This window comes from Nannobrachium achirus, assembly GCF_963921795.1.
Source record: "Nannobrachium achirus genome assembly, chromosome: 17".
NCBI lineage: Eukaryota > Metazoa > Chordata > Actinopteri > Myctophiformes > Myctophidae > Nannobrachium > Nannobrachium achirus.
The window spans coordinates 21,245,940-21,258,439 of record NC_137824.1 but is presented as its reverse complement, the minus strand read 5'-3'; positions in this window follow the sequence as shown (position 1 = coordinate 21,258,439).

Genomic DNA, 12,500 nt, shown 5'->3' with positions numbered 1-12,500 from the left:
CAAGCACACAACGCCTCGCGGTGAGAGGCGTTGTGTGCTTGTAGATCAGCTATTTTCCACTATTTGAAATCATTTTTAAAATGATAAATACAAAACAAACGGTTTTGGACATATAAGGTTTCCACCCGACAACGACGATTTGAGAAATGGGCATTGCACATTTGCGACAATGTCACTGAAAATCATAATAATAACACATGCAATTTATATTGCGCTTTTCGAAATAATCAGATCCCTTTTCCTTAATCCTTAAATAATTCCTAATCCCTTTACAAAACAAGACGAACAAAAACAACGTCATTAACAAACTCTATAGTCTAAAGGGCAAAACAACTGGAAGCAAAACAAATGTAAAAATGGAAATGTAAAAGCGGGAGTTGAATCATGCAGGGAATGCCTTTCAAGGTTTTCAAGCGGGCCCTGATCAAGGAAAATATAAGGTTGAGAACCGATGATAACGTTATATAGAGCTGCCGTTATACACGTATAGCTAATGGCCACCTGTCATGCGTTAGATCATTACACAGTGACAGCTCACGTGAAACACTGACCCCCGCGTACCGTCTGCTCACATGGAATGAGAGACCTCTCGGTTCGCCCGTAGCGAGCGAGCGACCACGACGGTCAATTAACCCATTTAATGCTTTGACTATTGGAAAATAGCAGATATACAAGCCTGCCGCGCTGCGAGCTTGAATATCTGCTATTTTTTGAAAAATCATGATTTTGAATATAAAGTCTTTGAATATAACATTTGTAACTCAAATATTTACTTATGGGGGTTCCCTGGAACAACATGTTTTGAGATGGGGGTCCTTTGACATGAAAAAAGTTTGAGAACCACTGATTTAGAAGAAGGTTTTTAGAAGAAAATGTATAGAATTGGGTCAAAAATATTCAAAGACTTGCACAAATGTTCACGATTTTTCAAAAAATATCAGATCTACAAGCTCGCAGCTTCTGCTATTTTACAATAGCTAAAGCATAAGATAATGGTTAAAAAAGTGGTTCAAATCTAAAATGACACAAATGATTTTGCGCTCGCGGTCTAAACAGCTTAACATCCCGGGTAATGATTGCCCCCGCCGCTGCCATCACACGTGTAAAAATACACATGGCGGCGAGGTCGCGTCCTTTGCCGCACCGCCGGTGCGTATGACCCACTTCACTCTGGACCCTCTCTCTCTCTCTCTCTCTCTCTCTCTCTCTCTCTCTCTCTCTCTCTCTCTCTCTCTCTCTCTCTCTCTCTCTCTCTCTCTCTCTCTCTCTCTCTCTCTCTCCAGGGGGGGAGGGGGGCCTTTTGTTTGTGTCGCGTGGCACACGGTGGCAAGGTGTTCCCTCCGCCACCTTTATTTTTTTGCTGTGTCTGTCACGGTGGAAAAAGCGGCCGGGGCGGCCGCGCACCATATTCTCAGGTGTGTGTGAGTGTGTGTGTGAGTGTGAGTGTGCGAGTGTGTGTGTGTATAGAGGTTTGGGGGTTGGGGGGGTCGCGGGGGTTGGTTAATTGCGGGTAATTAATGCATTTAGTCCGGGAACGCATGATTACGCGTTATTACTTAAACCATTATTTTATGATTTTAGTTTTTAAAAATAGCAGATCTACAAGCTCAAAGCGCGGCACTCACTGAGCTTGTAGATCTGCTATTTTTTTAAAATCTTGAAAATCTTTGAATATTTTTGACCCGATTCTATTTGACCCGATTTTAAAATGGATATTTTGACCCGATTCGTCCTCTAAATGCTTCTTCTAAATCAGTGGTGCTCAAACTTTTTCATGTCAAGGACCCCCAAAATGATATGTATTTGGCCACGGACCCCCATCTCAAAGTATTTAGTTCCAGGGACCCCCAGAAGCAAAATTTCTATTACAAATGTTCGCTTTGAAAATACATATATTCAAAGATTTGCACTAATTTTCACTACTTTTCAAAAAATAGCAGATCTACAAGCTCGCTGCGCGGCACTCGGTGCCTCGCTGTGAGCCTGTAGATCTGCTATTTTTCAATAGCTAAAGTATGAAATAAGTCCCGGGCCTTGATGCGTTAACAGGGTGTTAATGGTGCACATGACGCAGGAGGGGTCTCCGAATGAGGGTTCGCCGGGACGGGGAAGCGGGGCGATCGGAGTCGCCATTCATCACAGCTCTGGAATAGTCTGCAGGCTGTTGGCTGCAGCAGCAGCAGTAGTGTTTCTCAAACTTTTTTTCTCTCCCCATGCCAAGAAACCTCGCTCCTAAAAAATGATAGCGTATGTATTTGGCTGCGGAAATGTTTGGTGCCAGAGACCCCCGGAAGAGAAGATTTATGTAAAGAGAAGAGGAAAGAAAATTTCGAAATTATTCAAAATGTCTCTCCCTGTCTCTTTTCGCCTCTCCCACTCTTTCCTTCACTGTCTGTCTGTCTGTCTTTCTCTCTCTCTCTCTCTCTCTCTCTCTCTCTCTCTCTCTCTCTCTCTCTCTCTCTCCCCCCCATCTCTCTATCTGTGAGAGTATACCATCGTTGGGTGGAAACCTTGTATGTCCAAAAAACGTTCGTTTTGTACTTATCATTTTTAAAATGTTTTACACTAGTGGAAAACAGCCGATCTACAAGCACACAACGCCTCGCACCGCGAGGCGTTGTGTGCTTGTAGATCAGCTGTTTTCACTACTTTCGTGCGACGGCCTTGTACGATGCAGCAGGGCTTTGCTTTGCGAAAAAATGTACAAATTTGAAACTTGGAGATACAAGGTTTTCTGCCCCCAACAGTGACGATATATGGTGGTAGTGAGGGGAGGGGTGATTGTGGGGGTCTGCTTAGTGTAAAGGGGAATCAGGGGGGCTTAAGTATGAGCGATGCTAGCTGTGCTTTAGATCCTGGCTGTCTGGCATCATGTGAGGGTGAAGACCAGGGATGGGATGGGGGAGCAGAAAGATTGATGACACCTGGGCTCGTAGAGCGGCTGCGTGGAGCTGTGGAGGAGCTCACTGCCTGGATGGATGGATGCTGGCTTTAATTCACAGCCGGGACAAGAAGAACCTTGTTCTTTGTTTAATTAAGTTAAAGCAGCACCGGAACAATGTAGAAATAACACTACCGTTAGGAGGAAAAGGCCCATATTACATATAATGTGACTTCAGTGAAAGTGCAAACATATTGTCATCAAAATGTAGTTCAAGTACAAAAAGTGACAGTACTGTTTTTTAGTTTCTTAGTCTTTGAAAATAGCTGATTTACAGCTAGAGTTCTAGACCCCTGCTCTAGATCAGTTTCCCAAACCCTGGGTCGCGAGTAAATATCCCTCTTTTTTCTTTTTTTTTTTGTTTGTTCTACCTACAACATTTTTTCAAAAGTATTACTTGAATGAAAACAAAATAAACCTAACATTAAATAGCAGTTATATGTGCTCACAAAGGCGCGCAGCCACTTTCACTCGTTTGGGTCCCGGTTGGACTAACATCTAATATCCATGTTGGCATCTTGAGATAAAATATTTGGGAAACCCCGGTCTGGAGGGTTTAAAGGAGAATTCCGGAGGAGTGCCTTTCTTATGGTAATGGTGGTAATGGAGGCAAAATAATTATAATGTCAATTTCTAGTGAATTACAGTAGCCCTGACCGGAGATAACATGGATGGGTCTATCCTCAGTTTGCCTTTTTACACCAGCTGCACAGAAACAAAACTCTTTGAAGACATTTCTGCAATTCTGAAAGTCAGATGTAAAAAAAAAAAAAAAAAAGAAAAGAAAATTGTCAAGCGATACAAATAAACTAAATCTAGCGTGAAATACCAACACTCGTGGTCAGAGCTGCAGAGTACTCGAGATAAAAATAAAAAACAATTAAAACAAGTACCGATCATCAGATTAATGTAGTAAGACAGCTAGTCCGGAATTCAACTTTAAGAGCTTAACTCCATAATTCTTGCTCCCCAGGCCAACTCATTTGCATGACTGGATCACCGCATTGCCCTTTGCAGCCACATTGTGAATCAATGTAACCTGCACCAAAAAAGACGCTAGTTTGAGCATAATACAACTTTACAACCCACCAGCGTTGCACAAAGCTGTATCAGCATTTTCCAACTGTTAGAGGGTGACATAGACTGCAACACATTTGCAACATACGCTAAAGTAATAATATTACTGGGCTATGGAATCCCCCTAAGGACAATTTACGTCTTAAGCATTTAGCAGTAGCTTACATGAGGGCAGAACACATAAATAAAGTATGTATACAATATCATATGCTTGGTAAGTAGGCCAAGTAAGTGACTTATTGTCGGCATCAACCAAAGCAGAATGTGCTACAGTGGTGGAAGTACTATGATTATCTAAAGGTAGGCTAAGTGATATTTATGGGTGAAAACAAACTTTTATTTATTTGTATTTAAATAGCCGATAACCAGTGGTGTAAAGTAACCAAGTAGATTTACTTAAGTACTGTACTTAAGTACAATTTTGAGGTATTTGTACTTTACTTCCAGTTTCTAATACTTTTACTTCTACTCCACTACATATCGGCTCCAAATATTGTACTTTTACTTCACTACATTTATTTGAAAACTTTAGTTACTAGTTACTTTGCAGATAGAAATTATAATATTATAAAACATACATTAACCACTTTACCCCTACCTTGATTATTTGAAAATAGCCGATCTACAAGCTTACAACGCGTCTCGAAGCGAAGCGTTGTGAGCTTGTAGATCTGCTATTTTCAAACATTTTGTACGTTTACTTTTGGTACTTTAAGTAAATGTTGATATTTTCATACTTTTACTCAAGTGCATTTTGAATTCAGGACTTTTACTTGTGACAGTGTAAATTTTCTACATTGCTGTATTAATACTTTTACTTAAGTATAAAATGTGAGTACTTTTTACAACACAGCCGATAACTATGGAATGCAGTCAAAATAGTCACGGTTTTCTTGGAAAGGTAAGGAACTAGAAAATCTAAAAACAGCTGGCATGTGAATGAGTTAATATGACACAAATGTAAGGTGCTGTAAAGTAATGTAATTCAGCCCCACTACACACACACACACACACACACACACACACACACACACACACACACACACACACACACACACACTCTTCCGCTGTACACCCACCTCTCACACATCCACTCCTTCAACTCGCGGTGACCCGGATCTCTGCCCAAAATAAACGTGAAGTTAGGAGTTTTTAAACAATGAATTGGCCACGGCGGAACGGAGGAACCGACTCTGGGATCCGCCGCGCTTAAAGACAAAAGGCAGCCGGGGCGAGAGAAAGAGAATATCGCCGTTGTCGGGGTGGAAACCGTGTATGTCCAAAACTGTTCGTTTTGTATTTATCATTTTAAAAATGATTTACAATAGTGAAAACAGCCGATCTACAAGCACACAACGCCTCGCACCACGAGGCGTTGTGTGCTTGTAGATCTGCTATTTTCACTATAGTTTTGTGTGACAGTCTTGTATGATGAAGCAGGACTTTAATTTAGAAAAAAAAAAACACACATTTTAAACTTGGAGATACAAGGTTTTTTGCCCGACAGAGATGATATACAAGAGAAAAGAAAAGAGTGTTGCATAGAGGAAGAGAGGAGACAGAGAGAGAGAAAGGGGGAGAGAGAGAGGGGCAGAGGGAGCGAGGGAATAGGGGAGAAAGGGGTTTCTTTTGATGTTGGGGGTAAAACAAAGGGCCCCCTTCCTCCGCGGCTACAGAAGGCTGCGTTGATCAGATGTAGAATGGCTTTATTACATGCAGCGCCGAGCCACAGGCCTGCCGCATGCCAAGGAGCTAGGGGAGGGGAAGGGGGTCTTATTTAGGACCCCTGACTGTCCTTTTGGAACACGACTACTCTGCCTTCGCATCCGATCCCCCCAGCTACCAGCGATGCCCTAATACCCAGCTCTATGGGGCTTTATCGTTCTGGAGCAGTGAGAGTGTGTGTGCGAGCGCTGAACCCTTTTCTCTGAGTCTCTCTTTCTCCGGCACTTAACCAGTTTCCTGATGTTCTATACTTGTGTCTTCTAAATCCAAACGGTTTTCTGAAAGAAAAAAAAGAAAAAACGTATGTTTCTATATCAATAGTGCTCAAACTTTTTTAATATCACGGACCCCCAGAATTATTGTGTGAAAATGTTTTGTTCCAGGGACCCTCAGAAAGAAAGATTTGAGTTACAAATGTTCGCTTTAAAAAATGTGTCCAGAGATTTGCAAAAACGTTGATGATTTTTCCAAAACAGCAGATCTAGCTCATAGCAAGGCCCTGCCTTTAAACCCAGCACTTTATAACACCATGCGCCCACACCAACGAGCAGGGAAACATAATTGCTGATCTGCAAGTTCACAACATGCCAGGTCCAGCATCGCTTTGTGAGCTTATAGAGATCAGCTGTAGGCCTACGTTTGGATCATGTCAATACTTTTGTACTTTTAGTAAATGTTGAATACAGGACTTTTACTCGTAACGGTGGTATTTCTACATTGTGGTCGTGCACCTGTAAGCCTGTGACGTGACAACAAAGCTGACTCTGGTATCGACACTTATACTCGAGTATACTTCTTCCGTCATCGTCTCTCATGGTTCTCTATCCCAGTGGTTCTCAACCTTTTCAGGCTGTGACCCCCAAAATAATCATATTTTAACTGGGGACCCCCCCACCCTGACAAGCACTAAGAGTTGAGACACTATCCTAGCGGGGATGGATGGATGTGTCTGAGCCGGCGTAGCGGCTCGCGGCTCAGGGGAGTCTCCGGATGGAATGCATGGAGGGAGGTTGGGATTACCGGGGCTTGGGGGACCCCTGACCATCATTCCTGGAGGTTTATGTGGGGGCTTTAGGGTGTCAGGACAGGGGGTTTACAGTGAATACTTAACCGTTGGCTTCATCCATGCATCATGGGCCGGGCCACGTGTAGGTCACACCGAGACAAAGAGACAGAGTCAAGGCCTTGTGTGTTTGGAGCTGTAGTTCAAAATGTCCCCCCCAAAAAATTTGGTCATTATATTGTCATTAACATAGTCAAAAATAGTCTAAAACAAGGATGACAAAGTCATTTTATACCAGATTTGTCCAAGCTAAAACCCTTAAAAAGTATAGGCTATTGTCATCGACCATTGCATCTTACTAAACATTACCAAAAAAGAAATGCACCTTTACTGTATGTCTTACCTCAGGTATGTACCGCACCTAATCAATATACCATACACTATGTGTAAATATGTAGATAGATTCATTGATTCCCTTACAATAAGCACGGTAATACACTGTACATCAATACGTCAACATCAATACATCAAATGCACAGCAACGGTAATCTAAGAAGAACATAGGTAGACCAAGCGCCTTTTCTATAAAAATGTTATGAGTGGCTAAAACACTAAAATACATGTATGGTCAATGAGGGTATAGGCAAGTGCTATGGGCAAAGGTGGAGTCTGAAGAGGTGCGTCTTCAGTCCACGGCGGAATCTAGGGAGTGAGTCTGCCGTTCTGAGTGCAAGAGGGAGTTTGTTCCACAGTTTGGGGGTCAGGAGGAGGGCGAAGAGTCTAGGACGAGTAGTGGAGCGGCGTAGCTCTTGAAACATGACAAATCGTTCAATTTTGCGATAAAAGCGCCAAACTTGGTAGATATGTTGATTGATATATTAGAAACAAATCTGGATATCGGGCCATCAAAAATTTAGATTTTTCAAAATGGCCACTAGCGGTTTGTTAAACCTTCCTAAATCACCCTCTAGAAGCGACAGTTTTAGTGATAGGAAGCTGAAATGTTGCATGCTGTGTGTGCATGTTCATGTCAATTGGTTAAAAGGGGGTGTGGCAATGGGAGTGGCCTATCATAAAAAGGTGCATAACTTTGATATAGATGCACACACAGATTTGCACAAAATGTTGTAGAAAGGTTGGTCACGACCCAAATAACATCTGAGTAACTGTTCACACCATCTTCCAAAAAAGGGGTTTGTCATTAGGACCAGTGTAATACCAGTGTAGTACCAGTGTAGCGTTAATGACAGTAATATTAATATCAATATTTTGTAAAAATATTAATTTTAATAACAAAAAATATTTTTTTCACAAAATGATGAAAAACATATTTTTTCTTCTCGTTCACTGTTCAAAACGTAGATTCTTTATATTAGCCTAGGCATTTAAGATTCCAGTACCAATCACACCGATTCAAAACACACAGAAAGAACGTCAAGGTCCACACTGTTTCGCTAAAATATGAAAAAGTGATTTATTATAAAAATCATAAAATGTACATTCAGACTAGCATAACTATGTCTGATTCTTCAAGCAAAAGATAGATAATAGGTTCCAAGGGAAGTAGTAGGCATAGTATTTCAAAACCTGTCAAACTGTCGTACAAAATAGATGGCAGACTACTGTACAGTGTTCACCTTTGCAAAGTGTTTCCCCAAAACATATATATCAAACAATCACCAAAAGAAAAGAAATAAAAGAAATTAAATCAATACAAGATCATTAAACCTCGATATCTAACCCTACTCTATCTTAGTTGCCATTGACATATGTAAAAACTGCCTTACTGTGAGAGGTCCGTTTTGCATCACATGCGCGTAGAGGAGGAGGAGAAGAGAGGAGGGATGGGCTAGCTGGTTGTTAGCAAGCGCTAGGTCGGCCATGTTGGCAGGGCGTCGTCGCCATGCGGTCTGACCATGCGGCCTGAATGGAGGCAGCCATCTTTGAGCCACAGGAAGTGGAGCGGGCAGAGCAGGAGAGGAGAAGCAGGAAGTCTCCTGGTCAGCTCCACCACGCCCCTCTGGCTGGAAGGGATGCTGATGGTGGGACAGGGGATCCTGGAAATTCCACCCTGTAGCTGTTGAGAGATGTTGTCACAGGCGAGAGCGCTGCATGCTCCAATCGCCTCGTCTGGATACCTTGCCTCTGGTGAAGGGACAGAGAGAGAGAGCCGCTGTGGCCCTCTGTGGAGAGTCCACTCTGTTATGCGTTGGTCAAAAGCATGCAAGAATTGTGAGTCCCTCCTGTATGGCACAGGAGTCTTTCAGAGAAAGGTAGAACCAGAGAACATGTGTCCCCTGGTGTATTTGCGAGCAGGACAGGAAGAGAAGAGAGCTTTGGTTAGCCGGGGGGACAGCCGTCCCCGGCCAGCTGAAATAGTCTCAGGGCCTGCTGTTCTGTAATGGTCAGTGATTTTTTCCAAGAGAGTGAGGGAAAACCAGGAAATCTTCTTATAGCGAGTAGGAGGGCTTAGTCTCTTGGCCCCGCAATGGGTGGAGTCGAAGCACAGTCTCTTTGGCAGACCCCTTTAGGAAATTAAGTGAAATTAACTTTTCCCTGTTAATCCTCTAAAGAACGTGATTTTCGTACATTTGACCAGATATTAATAATCATCATTAATATGCACATGTACAGATACCAAACATCATTGCTTTAGATTGTGCAGAGAGTACATGATGGTAAAAGTCGAATAATGAGAGAAATACCCAATTGCATCACGCCAAATTGGTATATGGTTGGCGTACATCGTGTTAGAATACAACCGTGTAGTTTAATGTTATAAAATGTCATTGCATCAAGCTGTTCCTGTCACATTCCATGTTTCTCATTGTCTCCTAATGTTGTCTGTGTGGCTCATAATGTGGGCACACAAGGAGCCTGCAAGTAGGATGCAGGATGCTGTTATCAAGATGAGCTCATACCAGAGAGCAATAAAACACAGTTGGACAGTTGGGAGAGGGGTGTTGGGTTACACCATGGAGTCCACTCCACTTTGGAGGAAACGGTTAAGTCACTGATGTCCGTGGGGGAGGGGTACATTCAACTCAAGTCTCAACCCCAGGGTCCATTTGGTTATGAATATCAAAATTCATAACTTTCTTGTGTCTATATCTAGCGTTCAGGCTACACCAGTACAAAACCAGAAGCTCCCTGCAGTCCACTCCAAACACCCAGAGGTCGTAGCGGCACGGGGCAGGGTGGAGGAAGCATGGCTTGGCTTCGCATGTGAGCCTACTGTGGAGAGACGTGGGATACTGAACGAGGCCAAACAGCTTCTCTTCAGTACCTATGATAACATCAAGGGGGAGGAACTGATGGAGAGGGTGCAGATAGTCCAGGCAGCGCATGATGAGAGGCAGTATGGAGAAGCCTGGACGAGGACGAGGACCAAGGAAGAGGACCAAGGAGGGACAGGTCGAGGGACACACCAGTGAGGAGAGGGTAGCGACCTGGTTCAACCATTTCCGAGGGCTGCTGGGCACAACATCAGATGGAGAGGAGGAAGAAATACCATCATTCCTCCAGGACCTCAACATCAAGGATGATCCCTTCACGGTCACTGAGTTTGCCATGGTGAAAAACACTCTGAGAGAGGGTAAGAGTGCTGTGCTGGACGGCATACCCCCAGAGGTCGTAAAGAGCTGATGTCTTGACCACATCATCCTACAGTTCTGTAACCTTGCCCTGCTAGGCAACTACCGAGGCATCAGCCTGACCTGTATTGCAGCAAAGGTCTACAACCGGATGATACTAAACCGGATTCGGCATGCCATCGACCCTCACCCGAGGAAAACCAAAATGCCTTTCGAGAGGAGAGAACCACATTATCCCAGATCTTGGCCCTGAGGAGTTGAATTGAGGAGGTGAAGAAGAACAACCTGATGGGAGGGAGCTTCTGGTTTTGTACTGGTACTACACTGGTATTACACTGGTCCTAATGACAAACCCCTTTTTTAGAAGATGGTGTGAACAGTTACTCAGATGTTATTTGGGTAATGACCAACCTTTCCACAACATTTTGTGCAAATCTGTGCATCTATATCAAAGTTATGCACCTTTTTATGATAGGCCACTCCCATTGCCACACCCCCTTTTAACCAATTGACATGAACATGCACACACAGCATGCAACATTTCAGCTTCCTATCACTAAAACTGTCGCTCCTAGAGGGTGATTTACGAAGGTTTAACAAACCGCTAGTGGCCATTTTGAAAAATCCAAATTTTTGATGGCCCGATATCCAGATTTGTTTCTAATATATCAATCAACATATCTACCAAGTTTGGCGCTTTTATCGCAAAATTGAACGATTTTATAGCCACGCCGCCCTACTAGAGTAGATTGTTGTCCTGGGGTTTTTAGCGAGTGTTCAGACAGCCTCCCTGTGTCAGCTGATCTGAGTGCACGGGTGGAGTACGGGATTTGGTATTTGTTTTATTTTTGTTTCACTTAGTTCTTACAGACTATGTCTATATTGTGGGCATTGCTGCTTTTGCTTTTAAGTGAACATAATAACAAACAAATAAATCATAGCACTCCCTTCCAACCTACTGCTCATTATGAGACAGTAAATATGAACGCCTCAACAGTCTAAGATGTTTACTAGGTGCTGTAGCGTCCTTGCACTTATCAAACCTTCATTAACGGCCAGCCAACTGAAACAGCACTGGAAATTGCTTTGGGTTCGGATGCTTCTAACGGCACTGTTAAACAGACGCATACGCACGCACACGCGCACGCACAGACACACACACACACACACACACACACACACACACACACACACACACACACACACACACACACACACACACACACACACACACACACACACACACACACACACACACACACACACACACAGTTGACGTTCCTGTACAGAAGCATTACGGGGACACACGTCACTGAGTGCATGAAACAGCAAGCCAATGTAATTAATAATGCAAACACTTGTAATGTACATTTAATACGGTGGAATATCCGGTACAACAGGTGTCTTCAACATCTGTTAGTTTTAGTTTTTAAGGCCAAGGAACGCCGATGGAGGGCTGGTCATAGATTTCACAGATAGACTTCATAGACTTTTTTTTGTCAGCATTATCATCAGTGTCCTTGTTTTTTTGTGTTTTTTTTAACATGATCTTTTGTAATATGTTGGATTTGTGCTAAAATGAAGCAAGGGTTACACTAAAACTAAATAAGCACTAACCCAAAGCTCTGCTTAATTCTTGAAACTAAAACTGTACCCCAGTGTTGTTTTTGACAACACATTTTGATTTAGTTTTAGTCATAGTCTTTTGAATAAAATGTAATTTAGTTTTTGTCATAATTTAGTCACCTGAAAACTAACTAACTAACTCAATCTACAGTTGATTTAATGACTGATTTTACACTTGATTGTGTGCTGAAAATAGCAGATCTACAAGCTCATGTTATGTGTACAAGCTTGTAGATCTGCTATTTTCAGCACGCAACACCTGAGAGCACCAAACATAAAATGGCTCTCTTCAGCACTAGTCCCTCTCTAACGCTTTAGTCTAGTTTTTATTTTGTTGACGAAATTGTCAATATATTTAGTCTTAGTTTTAGTCATCACAGCTTAGTTTTTAGTTAGTTTTCGTCAGTGAAAAAAACGCAAATTTCGTCATAGTTTCGTCAAATTTCGTCATAGTTTTAGTCGTCGAAATCAACACTGCTGTACTCCTGTCCTCATGAAACCCAACTGAACTCAAGTCAAACTAGACTGCACTCTG